The sequence below is a fragment of the Chinchilla lanigera genome, unplaced genomic scaffold, assembly GCF_000276665.1.
Source record: "Chinchilla lanigera isolate Chin_1 unplaced genomic scaffold, ChiLan1.0 scaffold00064, whole genome shotgun sequence".
NCBI classification, from domain to species: Eukaryota; Metazoa; Chordata; class Mammalia; order Rodentia; family Chinchillidae; genus Chinchilla; species Chinchilla lanigera.
The window spans coordinates 8,973,768-8,987,436 of record NW_004955465.1 but is presented as its reverse complement, the minus strand read 5'-3'; positions in this window follow the sequence as shown (position 1 = coordinate 8,987,436).

Sequence of the window (13,669 nt, the reverse complement as noted above, 5' to 3'; positions counted from 1 at the left end):
CAACTATTCTGTAGTTAAGCATTGTTGAGAAGCAGAGACAGGGGAGAGTTGGGTTGGCAGGGGAGACGTAGAGTCCACACCCTTCTCAAGGAGAAGAACAATTTGTAGCAGCAGAGATAACCCAGCCAAGAGCAGGGGCTGCCGTTGCCCTGGAAGAACACAGTCCCACCACCCGAAGAAGATGGAAGGGATATAAATATGCTAGAGTTCAGCCTCTCAGCATTTCCCTTTGGTCCCACTGAATGCAGTCTATTATATCTGGGCCAGCATCCTAACCTTTTCTAGTCTTATACACCTCTTCTCCCACCCCTCAACACACACACACACACACACACACACACACACACACACACACACACAGACACATACATTCATGTGTAGAAAATCCAGAAAGTATAAACAACTTGCCGCTTTCCCAGAGCCTCCCTTTGTGCAGGAAAGCTCCACACTGGCAAAGGCAGCTCTTCCAGGAACTAACCCCCCAGACAGTCTGACACCACTGAACCACTGCGCACCCAGTGCAGCCCTGAATGGCGGAGGCCCTGGTGTCATGGGGAGTGCCACTGTGCCCCAAGAAGCAAGGGCTTACCGTGAGAGGAGATGCAGTCAGCCAGACACCAAGGTTAAACCCAAACCCACAAAGACACGAAGATCAATACATTTTAAATCACTTCACTGAGCTCAGTACTACGGGTAGCTTTCATGCCAGCCCAGGGTGGTCTCCTCAACCCCCAGTTCTGCAGATAAAAAGAATTCCCCTTTCACTTTCTCGTCAGTCACAGACCCTCCTGACCTCCTCCCTTCCTCTTCTCCTTCCCATCATCCCATCCTCACTTCTTCTTCAGCCTCTTCTTCCCACTCTGAGCTTCTGCCCCGCAAAGTATCATGCAACTGTATTTATGGCACAAACAAGTTCTTGAGCCTGGATAGTTATTGTGGGAACCTGGGTAACTCGGAACAAACACCATCATCTATTTTCACAAAGCCTTAAGCCAGGAATGCTTAGGAGTATCTCGCTTTCTTGAATAAATGCCTATGGGGAAAAATGTGCTCAAATAAAAACTAATTTTATTTTCCACATAACCTGTTCAGATTGTGGATGCTTTTCACTACCAATTGATTTTTTTATTGGCATCTGGCCCCTTCACTCTAAGCATCTCTGCCCCCATAGCTACAAGAGAATCATGAGCTCTGAATATGCACACAAATGCGATGGAGTAAATTCATCAACTTCCTTTGTAATAGCTAAACATTGGAAGCAACCAAAGTGCAAGCAAGGAAAAAGTACATCGGATTGCAGTATATTACACCACGGAATGCTGAGAGCCATGTTCTTATTCATTTCCTCAAAGAACACTTAATCTAAAATAAATTTTAAACAAGAATGCTAAGCAGTGGTCCTTTTATCTAAAGAGACATAAATCAGAATGATAATGGTATTTATCTTGTGGAGGAGGAGTGATGCTATGAGTACATTTTAATTTTCCTCTTTGTATGTTACTGTAGACTCTGGATTTTACCCTGTGAACTTACATTGCTTTTGCAACCAGAAAAGAGAAAAGTTTTTTTTAATATTCCACCTGATGTGGATGCTGTGGTGGGCAGAATTTCATGAGGACTCCAAAATTGCTGTTCCCCGGGTGGACATGCTCTATGTAGCCCACTTCCCTTGAACATGGGTGGACGTAAACATGACAGAGGTCGTCCTAGTGATCAGGTTGTTCTGTGGCAAAGGTAAGGAGATTTTGCACATGTAATGAAGTCTCTACTCAGTTGACTTTCAATTAGTCAGAAGAGAGTTTATTCTGCAGGCCTAAACTAATCAGATGGGCCTTTTAGAACTTGGTCCAGAGGAAGCAAGCCCTCTTCTTCTACCAGCCTTGAAGCAGCAAGCTACCATGCAAGGAACTGAGCTCTGCTACCTGTGCTTGGGAGAGGTCCCAAGCCTCAAATGAGACTCCAGCCCCAGCCATCACCTTAGTTGTTGTTTCAGTTACATTTCTCACTGCTGAGACAAAATACCTGACACCCAAAGTTAAAGGAAGAAAAGTTTATTTGGCTCACCGTCTGTAGAAGTTTCAGTCCATAGTTGGCTCCAAGGTAGGGTGACATGGCACAGGGGCACAGCAGATTAGAAACAGCAAAGCAACAAAGTAGGAAAGAAGTAGCAAGCATCAAGTGACAGGCAACAATAGCAGCCCTCTTTTCTGTCCCTTATATTCTATCTAGGCTGCCTGTACTTAGAGAAGGTAGCACTCACACCCAGGGTGGGACTGTCTTAATCCTAGCATCGCACCATGAATCAATCCCAGCATCGCAGCCTTAGCCCCAGCATCACACACTCTTGATCCAGCCACCTCAGGAGAGCCCCACCTACGAGCACATGAGGCTTTAGGGGAACATCTATATACAAGCCAGAACAGTTGTTGTTTGGGGAGATCCTATACAGAGGACCCACTTAAGCACTTAGATTCTTGACCCACGGAAACTGTGAGGTAGTACTCCTGCATTGCTTTAAGTTACTGTGTCTGCTTTTATAAGCAACAGCAAATTAATATAAATATTAATTGAAAATCCAAAGTAGATCCAGTACCCCACCATTGGCTGGGAGCATCCCAGGAGGCTGAGTCTTGCCAAGGGTTCAGGGAGGAACCTCATGCGGCAGCTGGAGATTGTCGGCCAGGCTCTCTCAGTGGGAGAATGGAACAGCCCACTTCCCTCTACACCCCCAATCACCTACACCCCAGCCTCTTCTCTCCCTCTCCATTAGAAGTACTCCTATTAAATTACCAAAGAGTTTCAGGTTCCCAGCCTGGGATGAAGCTCACCATCTCCTCCCATCCTAGCAGCTGGGCCTCTAAGCCTTACTGGTGGAAATAAAAGTCACATGTAGGAGTTCATCCTAAATGGACATGTACCACTTCCCTGCACTTATAACACTAATGCCTGAGGTTTCACTGTCCACAGTTTCAGTTACCCAGGACCGACTGCAGTCTGAAAATGCTAAATGGAAAAATGCCATAAATAAACAATTCATAAGTTCTGCATTGCATACTCCTCTGAGTAATGTGATAAAATCTTAAGCCATCCCTCTTGTCATGGTTTAGATGAAGAATATCTCCCAAGCACCTCGTGCGCTCATTGGTGGGGCTTTGTTTGCATTATGGAGGCTACAGCTGACTTACTCTTAGAAGGTAGGGGTCTGGTTGGAGGTGGGACACCGGGGGTGTGACCTGGAAGGCTTTATCTCCTTCCTGGCTCCTCCCCACTATGATGGGCACAGATTTCCTCTGCTAGGGCTTTCCATCCACTATATCTGTGGCCATGTAAGAACTGAAACTTCTGAAATGTAAGCCAAAACAAATACCTGTGGGGTACATTTTCTCAGGGACAAGATTGTGACTCAGACACCACTCCATTCTGCCCAGTATGCAAATCATCCCTTTGTCCAAGGTATCCATGCTGTATACACTACTCACCTGTTTGTCACTTAGGAACCATCCTAATTATGAGATCCTGCACTGAGATACCACAGTGCTTAAGTTCGAGTAACCCTTATTTTAATAGTGGCCTCAAAGAGCAAGACTACTGATGCCAGAAATTTGGATATGCCAAAGAGAAGCTATAAAGTGCATCCTTTAAGTGAAAACTGAAAGTCCTCAACTTTTTCATAGGCAAGTATATATAAGAAAAAAACAGCATAAGGCTGGGTACTATCCTTGGTTTGTGGCTTCTACTCCAGTCTTGGAATGTAACCCTGCTGACAAGGGCTAATTACTATAATTGTTTTCTCCTTCTCTCCCCAGTGATGATCTCATAGTTAGTTTAAACTTCTCAGATCTCCCACCTCGCTTGCTCACCCCCAACCCTTACACAGCCCCTCACTTTCAGCTCATTTCTGCTTAATTATACTTAATTAAGAAAATGAAATCTACCAGCTAAGAGTGCTCCCATTTTTCCATGACTACTTTCCAGAGCTCCCCATGTCTCTCCTTTTCTTACTCACTTACCTTACTAAAATGGAGATGGCATCTTCTCCTATCCACAGCCAGTCCCTCCTGTGGTGCAGGGTTTCATCTACATGAGAACTTTTCTCCCCTGGTGATGATCCATTCCTTCTACTTCTACTTCTCCCTCTCCCTCTCCCTCTCCTTCTCCCTCTCCCTCTCCCTCTCCCTCTCTGCCTCAGTGTGTTCTCTCAGTCTCTCCCTCTTGTTTGCTAGAACATTCCTATCAGCATATGCTCTGGTTTGAATGAGCTCCCCAAAAGTTCACAAGTTCAGAATGTAATCCCCTACCATGTGGATAGTATTTGGAGGAGGAGACTAGGAGACAATTAGGGTTAGATGAGGTCCTGAGGATAGGGCTCCCGTGATGGCATTGGTGGCCACATAAGAAGAGGAAGAGAACATGGGGTGCCCTCTGCCACATTCTGATGCAGCAGGGAGGCCCTTTCCATTGGTAGCACCATGCAGTTGGACTCCCCAGCCTCCAGAACTACGAACCGCATAACCAAAGTGTACTCCTCCTGTCTATTCACTTAAGCATCAAAGGGAAGATTTTTAAATGGAACTCTAACGGGCTTCTGATTTCATGGGAGCGCCAACTGCACATTTACACAGTGGCCTACCTTTGCACTAATGTTTATTACTTCTCCTTTATTCACAACACTCCGTACTTTCTCCTTTCCAGTCTTCTGACTACCTACCTTCCCCGAGAGCCTCACACATGCTCATTCCCCTACCTAGGACTCTCCCAGGGAATACAAGCTTGTTCATTCTTTATCTCCACAGGGAACCTTTCCAGGCCTCTCCCACTTTCCACACCCTCCACTGTTACTTTCTCCTACAGCATGGGGGTGTTACCTATGTAACATGGATCACTGTTCACAACCAAGCATGTTTGCTTCCATATTTATTATCCCCACTGCTTTACAAGGGTGGAGGCCACATATGCTTTGTCACCAGTGTATACTCGGCCCACAGTAGGAATGCTCAACAAAAACTATGTCCCAAGTAAACAACTGAGTTAGTGAAGAAGCAATAGCAGGAAATAAACACACATTTATCGGACCCAGGGTGAAATGACTCTCAGATCTGTAATGAACCTTGGCATCCACAAGAGATTCACCCAGAGTTCTCCATAAACACTCAGAGTCACACATTTCGTCTAACGTGTGATTTTTCTCCACTTTGTAGTTACCCAAACAGCTTGCTCACAGGGTTTTTATGAGCCTGAAATCAAGGCTGGTGTTGAATGGGTCCTGTGAGGCAGTGCACATGAAGGGAAGTCCTCCCACTCTGCTTCCTCACCTCGATTCCTCAGCAAGGTCACAGCTGAGTAACACCAAGCCTTGTCCACTCCAGTGGTCAAGGGTCTACCATCCTCAAAGACTCCTGAACATTACAGCTTCTGTGCCTTCGCTCTTGTTTTTTTCTCTACTAGAAGTGCCTTGCTCTGCTGCTAGCCAGTGTCTTAGTCAGTTATGGCAAATATTGTAGACTGAGCATCTTAAACAACATGCATTTACTTCTCACAGTTTTAAAAGCTGGGAAATCCAAGATCAAGGTCTTGGCCAAATAAGTTCTTGATGAGGGTTGTTTTCCTGATTTGTCTTCTCTATGTGTCCTGACATGGTGGAGATAGAGTCTCTTATTCTTTCTTTTTTATAAAGCTATTAATTCATCATGAAGTTCCTACCTTATGACTTCACCAAACCTTACTTACTTCCCAGTGGTTGCATCTCCAAAGATATATAGATATTTCATAAACACTACAGTCACCATCTGCTAATTTGCCTGCCTCTCTCCCAGGAAGACTAGGACTAGATAGTTGCAAAAGTTACAGAATGAAAATGTGTCATTTTCAACCCCTAATGAAAATAATAAATAAATAAGTGAATCTTACGCATATATGTCTGATAACAAGAACTATCACAAAAGACTCATCCAGAACCACAAGCTTCCACAAAAGCCACTGCAGTCTTACACAAATGTACTTCTACAAGGATATCTGTGTAGATATCTGCCTATTTCATCATGGACTGATGCCACCTTTTGTTTTGATTCCTGTAGTCAAGAATTGTTCCAAAATAATTTATGTAATCATTTTCATTTTGTCTTTAAAAAGTCCCCTTGCCTCAACCTCCTTAAACACACACATAATTTACTAGGGCACCTGTATTCCCAGTGCAATGATATTCACAAACAAATTCAATATCGTTGGAGAGTCTCCATTATTTAGGTTTTGAATCTCTGTTCAATTCTTAGTAATCTCTGAAACTTTGGGGGAGTGATTGCCTAGTAGATGTGTATAAATAAGCACTTCTGTGACAATCAGAAAATAAAAGGAAAGAGGGATGAAACAAACTAAAAGTAAAGAATGAAACTGACACAGAGCCTCACATTTAACTGACAGTCAAAGGGCCCCAGTACTGGAAGTCACACAGAAGCAATCAGAACAGAAAGGAGGATGCTATGGCTTGTACCTAGGCATCCCCTAAAGTCCCATACACTCATAGGTGGGGCTTTTGGGAGTTACTTGATCATGGGTGTGTTATACTGGATCATGGGTATATGATAACTGGTCCATTGATTAGATGCACATTCTTCTGGGTGTGGATGATAGATTTTCTGCAGAGGGAAAACCCATCCTGGTTGTAGCTGGCACCAGTCAATAAGATGTAGCCTGGATGGAATAAGAAGGGACAGAAGGAAATCATGCTGCCTCCTGCCTACCCTGCCATGGACTATTTCTCTCCTCCTATGCCACTCTGCCCTGCTGCCCTGCTGCCCTGCCTTGAAGACACCTGACTATGGACTGAAACCAATATAAACTGAGCTAAATTAAACCCTTCCTTCTTTAACTTCTAAGTGTCAGGTATTGTGTTCCAGCAACAAGCAAGTAACTAAGACAGAGGCAAATCACACCCTACTTTATAGCCAGAGCAGATGCAGTGCAAAGTATTGGTTTCTTTCTTGTGTTTTAAGTGCCTACCTACAACCTTGGAGAGAGTTAACTCTATTCCTCTGTCATCTATTTCCTCACCTTTAAAATGGGAATAAGAAAAGCATTCAATTCATAGAGCTGTTTAGCACCTTAAACAAAATAATGCACATTGAATGCCTGGCACGTCACATGCCCTTGATATAGCATAGATGTCTTTCTCATCACCGAGGACATCATGAGTACTCTTGAGCTTACCAGGAGTTAGTGAATAAAGCAAATACATGCCTACATTGGGGCATATTTAATTAGGTTTTTGAAATGGCATCATTCCATGCTTGATAAGACAGAAATTTTTTATTCTTTGATTTTAAAATGTACCCTGGAAAATTCTTGCTGGAAAAAAGTTCTAAATTCACAATAAAAGTCAAATATTAGGAAAAGAGCAAAAAAGAAAACTAATATTGAAAGCTGCTTCTCTCACCAGTTGACCTTTCCTGGTGTACATATTCCTCTATTAGAGTGGAGATAATGGAGTTATTTCTCTGCCCTGCCGCTACCCGACTCTCTGTCCAGGAAAGGCTGTGCCCAGCAGTGGCTGTTGGTTTCAATAAACTCTGTATTAAGCCTCTGAGGCAGTCTGCGTGGCCCAGATGTTGTCTTCTGTTGACCTGCTCTTTCAGACGTGTGATTTCTCCCTTTAAGATGACTGTTAATGTCAGACTGATTGACAGCATTACAGTCTTTGTGACAGGAAACCCCTCATTTTTGCTGGTCTGGCCAGCAGCTGGATACCCCAAGGACATCCTAGCCTCTCCTTTTTGTCACTTGCGAGTGGCAGTGAAATATCACCTCCATGGGATGGGGGGTTGTGCTTAACAGCTGCTTGATAACATCCTTCTCCAAATGGTCATGGGCCGGTAAACAAGGTCTCTTTATCCCTGGTCTGCAGTTCTTTGGGCTCATGGACCCCGGAAATGACTGCAGAGTCTTCCAGGCACCAGAAACAAGGACAAAGGTGAAGAAAGGCATATGGGGAAGCTAGAGGAAACTTGACTTTTCTGACATTTCACAGGGACACTCTAGACCAGTCTGATTTTCCTGCCACTGACCTGAAGTTAAAAACGTGGCCCCATGGAAGGGCAGAGAGGGGAGTTCCTGGGGCCGTGGGTCAGGGGAACCTGAAAGTATATGGCCTTTGCAGCTGCAATAGTGACTAAAACTCCTATACCTGAAGTTCCACAGGTCACTAAAGCCCAAGGCTAATTATCCAGGCTGGAGTCTAGAGACACACAGCCCAAGAGCAAAGCCCTGGGACTCTGCACATGGGCCATCTGACCTCAGACCTGCCTCACTGCAGGCCCCAAAGCAACAGGGCCAATTGATCGAACTTGGAAAACTGTGAGCCAAAATAAACCTTTTCTCCTTAGAAGCTGTCTATTCCAGGATTTGTTAGAATATCACAAAGCTAACTGGTGCAACATGTAAGCTCATATAGTATTTTTCTTTCCATATCTAGGTATTCCATTTAGCCTAATGTCCTCCAGTTTCACCCATATTGTCACAGTTGGAAGGATTTCCTCCTTTTCTAAGCTGAATAGTATTCTGTTGTGTGTGTATATATATCACAGTTTCTTTATTTGTCCACAGATAGATACATAGGTTGATTCCTTACCTTGACTTTGTAAATAGTCCACAGGTCTGTCAACAAGATACTGATTTTATTTCCTTAAGGGGTATACTCAAAAGAAGGACTTCCAGATAATATATTAATCCTATTTTTTTTTTTGAGGATCTTCCACACTATCTTCCATAGTGGTTGTGCTAGTTTATACTCCTAGCAATAGTGTGCCAAGCTGGGTTCCCTTTTTCCAGATCCCAACCAGGACTTGTTGCTTCTTTATTGAATTATTTACAATGACCATTCTAATAGGCCATTCCACTGCATGTTTATGTGCATTTCCCTGATGATTAGCAATACTGAGCACTTTCTCAAATACCTGTTGTCTACTTTTGTGCCTTCTTTGTGAATATATTTTGTCAGCCTCTTGTCCATTTTCCCAGTTTCTTATTCTTTTGCTATTAAGTTATATATTTCAGATATTGACCTCTTATCATATGTGTGTGTTATGGTTTGTGTCTAGATGTCTTCCCAAAACCTCATGCAATCATGGAGGGTGGGATTTTCAGAGGTCACTGAATATAGAGTGTGTGATGCTAGGATTAAGGGTGTGTGATTAGTAAATCAGTCCACTGATTGGTCTGGCATAGTTCTCGCTAAGATTGAAGGTGTGAGGCTACATATAGTGGGTAGCTTGCATACAATATAAGGGACAGAAAGAGTCTTGTCTCACCCTCCTGTTGCTTTTACTATCTTGTGGGTGCCATGAACTGTTCTCTGTGATGGCCCTCTGTCAAGCTACCCTGCCTTGGAGCCAGCTGATTGTGAACTGAAACATTTACAAACTGTGAACCAAATAAATCCTTCCTCCCTTAACATGGGGTGTTGTGTATTTTGTCTCAGCACCAAGAGAAGAGTAACTAAAACAGAATTTTGTACCTCAAGTGGGGTCGTTGCTATGATTATACCTGACCATATGATTCAGGAGCCTCTGGGAACAGCTTATGGGAGGCGTTTGGAAAGTTTTGACAATGTCAGCTGTAAAAGTAGAGCTACAATGCCTGAGCTGTACCCTACGGGAGATTCTGGTCAGAGCTCAGAACACCAGAAAACAGGTAAAGATCAGGCTCAGGAGGTTTCCACTGGGAATAAGGATTGCAATAGCTGTTGGATTCCAGACAATGTGTATTATACCTTCACAGAAAGTTTGTCTACATATGGCTTATGTCCAGAGACTTTGTCTAAAACAGAGATAAAGAGAAGTGGACTAATTAACTTGGCAGAGGAAATTTCAAAGCACTCTAATGTTGAGGTGGTAGCATGGCTGCTGCTGGGTAATTTCATCAGATTTATGTTGAGAATCATGAGCAGAGAGCCCAGCAAAATGATTTAAAATGTTTTGAGTTTGGCCAAAAAGGAAGATCCAGTAAAGCTGTGGACTGCCAAGATAGAGCAGAGGAAATCTGAGAAGGAATAGCAGAATTGCTGAGAAGGATAAGCAGAATAGAAAAGATGGCCTGAGGGCATCACAAGAAGCAGCAGGATTCTACCCCTTTAAGCCTCAAAATTGCAAAAGTGAAAGACTTTTCTTTGAGAAGAAAGCCTCAGAGCACCATGTTCCAGAATGGTGGTGGCCTAGGGAAGTTTTTCCTCAGGATTTGGTTCACAGGCACTGGACCCCTACAGCCAAGAGGGAAGGAAACCTGAGTACTACTCCAGGTGGTGACAGATCTTGGTATCACCCATGTGGTGCTGGTTTTAGGTGCATGCAGAATGCAAGAGTTATAGGGTCAGGGAAGTTTCCACCCAGATTTTAGAAGAAGGCCTGGGAGTCCATAAAAGAGTGTGGAAGCCAGTGTGTCCATAAAAGAGAAGTATGTGAAGCTATGAAAGCACAGAAAGAGTCTTGTCTTACCCCCTGTTGCCTTTGCTGTCATGTGGGTACCACGAACTGTTCTCCTCTGTGATGCCCCTCTGCTAAGCCACCCTGCCTTGGAGCCAGCCAATTATGGATTAAAATCTCTACAAACTATGAGCTAAATAAACCTTGTCCCTTTAACTTTGAGTGTCAAATATTTTGTCTGAGCAATGAGGGAAGTAACAAAGAGAATGTGGTTTTCAAATATTATCCCCCAATTTATAGGCTATCTTTCTATTTCATTGCTTCCTGTGCTGTGCTGAAGCTTCTACTAAATTTGATGTAATTTCATTTGTTTCTTTTTGCTTTTGTTGCCTAAATTTTCTTTTTTAATTAATTAATTTGATTGGTACATTTTAGTTATACATCATGATTACATTCATCATAGGGAATTTGTATTTGCACTTGTACCTGATCTATCTTGATTAGATTTTTTTTCCCTATTCACCTCCCTTTAACCCCTCCCTCCCTCCTGATTTACAAAAGATTTGCTTCCGTTTTTCATTTTTATGTCATTTTCTTCTTTTTCCTTCCTTCCCCCACCTCCCTCCCTAGTTCCCTTTCCCCTTTGAACCTGTTTTCCTATTTCATAGTATGTATTATACATTTTGGTCCTTATTTAAACTTTTGGTTTCTTATACTAGAGAAACAATGTAATATTTACACGTGTCTAACTTATTTCACTTAAGCATATGGTCTCAGTGTGGATCCATTTAGCTGAAAATGTATCAAGCTTGTCCTTCTTTATGGCAGAATAGTATTCAATTATATAAAAAAATAAAATCTTCTTTATCCATTCATTGGTTGATGGGCATTTGGGTTGTTTCTATGATTTAGGTATTATAAACTGTGCCACTATAAACATGGGTGTGCCACAGTATGTGCTTGCAGAATTTCCTGCCAGGTTGCAGCATCCTCTGTTTGGAGAAAAGCAAAAGAGGCCAGGTGCCTTATATCCCAAATCGACCCTATGGGCCTGAGTTTGCCGTACTGTTGCAGTCCATCAGTTTTGTGGGAACTTCCCAGCAGCTCTTGCCGTGCACCCAGGCAGAGGCTCACTGTTTTATAAAGTCCTATTCCTATGTTTTGTTTTATTTACAAGTCTTTTATTTCAAATTGATTTTGCCATTAGGATGTACGTCCCTCTTTTTCTTCTAATTACCTGTGCTTTAGATAGTTTTCTCTATTGAGCCTTCCTCATCTGTTGAGCCATGGTGAATCCCCCTCCTAAACTTCCTGAGTTTTTTGTTTTGTTTTGGTTTTTGTTTTTCTTCCGGCACCAGGAATCGAACTCACGACATTGTGCTTGCCAGGCAGGCACTGTGCCACTGAGCTAAATCCCCAGACCCACTTCCTGAGTTATATAAAAAATAATCATTGACAAGGAGACTCGCCCTATGTTTTCTTTTAGGTGTCTGATAATTTCAAGTCTCATTTTGTCCTTAATCTATTTTGAGCTGATTTTGGGTGTACTGTAAGATAAGGGCCCAGTTTTGTTCTTTTGTGTATCTAGTTTTCCTACTAGCAGGCACTGAGGAGAATGTCCTTTCCCTGTTGTATACTCTCCACACTTTCTCTTCTTAAAAAGGCACCAGTCCCATTAGATTAGGACTCCACTCTCACAATTTTATGAATCTTTCACTGCTTCCCAAAGGCCTCATCTCCAAATGCTATCACTTGAAGGATAGGGATCCTTTGGAGGGATCTGAGTCTTCAGCCCGTAGCAGGAGTGTTGCACGCTCCTCTGGTTGGGGGCTGATTTTTCCCAGAGGGGTGGCCCCTTAGATGTGTAGCAGGCACAATCTCTGATGGGCACTCTCATGTTACTCAATTGCAAGACATACTCTCTTGCCCTGAGGAGTTTCTTAGGCTCTATTTGAAGGTCTCTGCTTCTAGTGTCTCTCTCTTGTCTGGTTTCTGTCCTGTCAGTTCATCCCTGCATTCTCTCTTTCTCTGCTTAGTCCATCTACAAGGACAATGTGTTCAGCATATAATCAGATTCAGCTTCTCCAGAGATGCTGCCTCTTGGGTGAGCCTTTTTGCCCTCCACCCTGCAACCTAAGGGGGACTGCGTCTCTGTGCCATGTTGCCCCTGGCTTGGTTGGAGACTGACAGCCAGAGAGCTGAGAACTGCAGGCAATAGGACACAGAATAGAGTTGATATTGACTGACAGGAAGTGAGATAGAAAAAGATGTGAATTTTGTCTTAGGTCTGTAATGCAAAGAAATAAAGGCAGCATAAAGGAAGACATGAGGAAATCCGATGGCATCATAAAAATAAGGGAATATAAAATAAAGCAGATTTTCACAGGTTGTCTGCCCTGAGTAGAGTCCAGAGGTGTTCGGAGACTGAGGTCCTTCCTGTCAGGAAAGCAGGACACGTTGCCATTTATTGATGAGCATTTCAGATGAGGTGGAAGAGAAGGCACTCGACCTCTAAAAGCCAGTCTCCTACTTTACGGGCCCTCAGCAAGGTACCAGGAGAAGCACCCTCAAGCCAGTGCCTGGCACTTTCCTGCTTGACTTGCAGCCTTGGAGACTTCAAGGGTCCAGAGCACACTGAGAAATGCCTGGAATCTGTGTGGAATTTGCTCAGGTACCCCTCTGTTCATGGCAGAGAACCCAACCTTCTTTCCAAGGAAGTAGCCAACAGGTTGGGAGTCAACTGGAAAGTCCTAGAGACTCACAGTGCACACCCGGGTGCATACACACACCACAGTACTGTGAGTGAACCAAGCTGTGTTCTCTGCATCCACGATGGTCTGGGTCTGGTGTTCTCCACTCCTATGCTGCCTATCCACTCATGGGCAAGCCAGTTGATGAACCACAACTGTACTGCTTATTTCAAGGATTTTGCCTCCAGATGAGGGAAGCACTGTATCCTTTATCCCCATGCTGAGAAAAACAGGATGCTGCTGTCTGACTCCTTTCCTCTCCTTGTTTTTCAGGCAATTACTGCACATGTGCTTCTCCTGTACTCTTAGTATAACAAGCATAAATCAGCTGATCAGATGTGGAGAGGCATGAAAGAGCGGAGAAGTTAGAGAACATCTTATTCTTAATACATGAACACTGACACTTCATTCTTATCCTCCCAATCCCATTGATAAGATTCTTCCTGGAGACCAGGCAGTGTTTCCAAGCGAAGGGCTTTGCAGTGATGATTCTCAGAAGAGAAAATATAT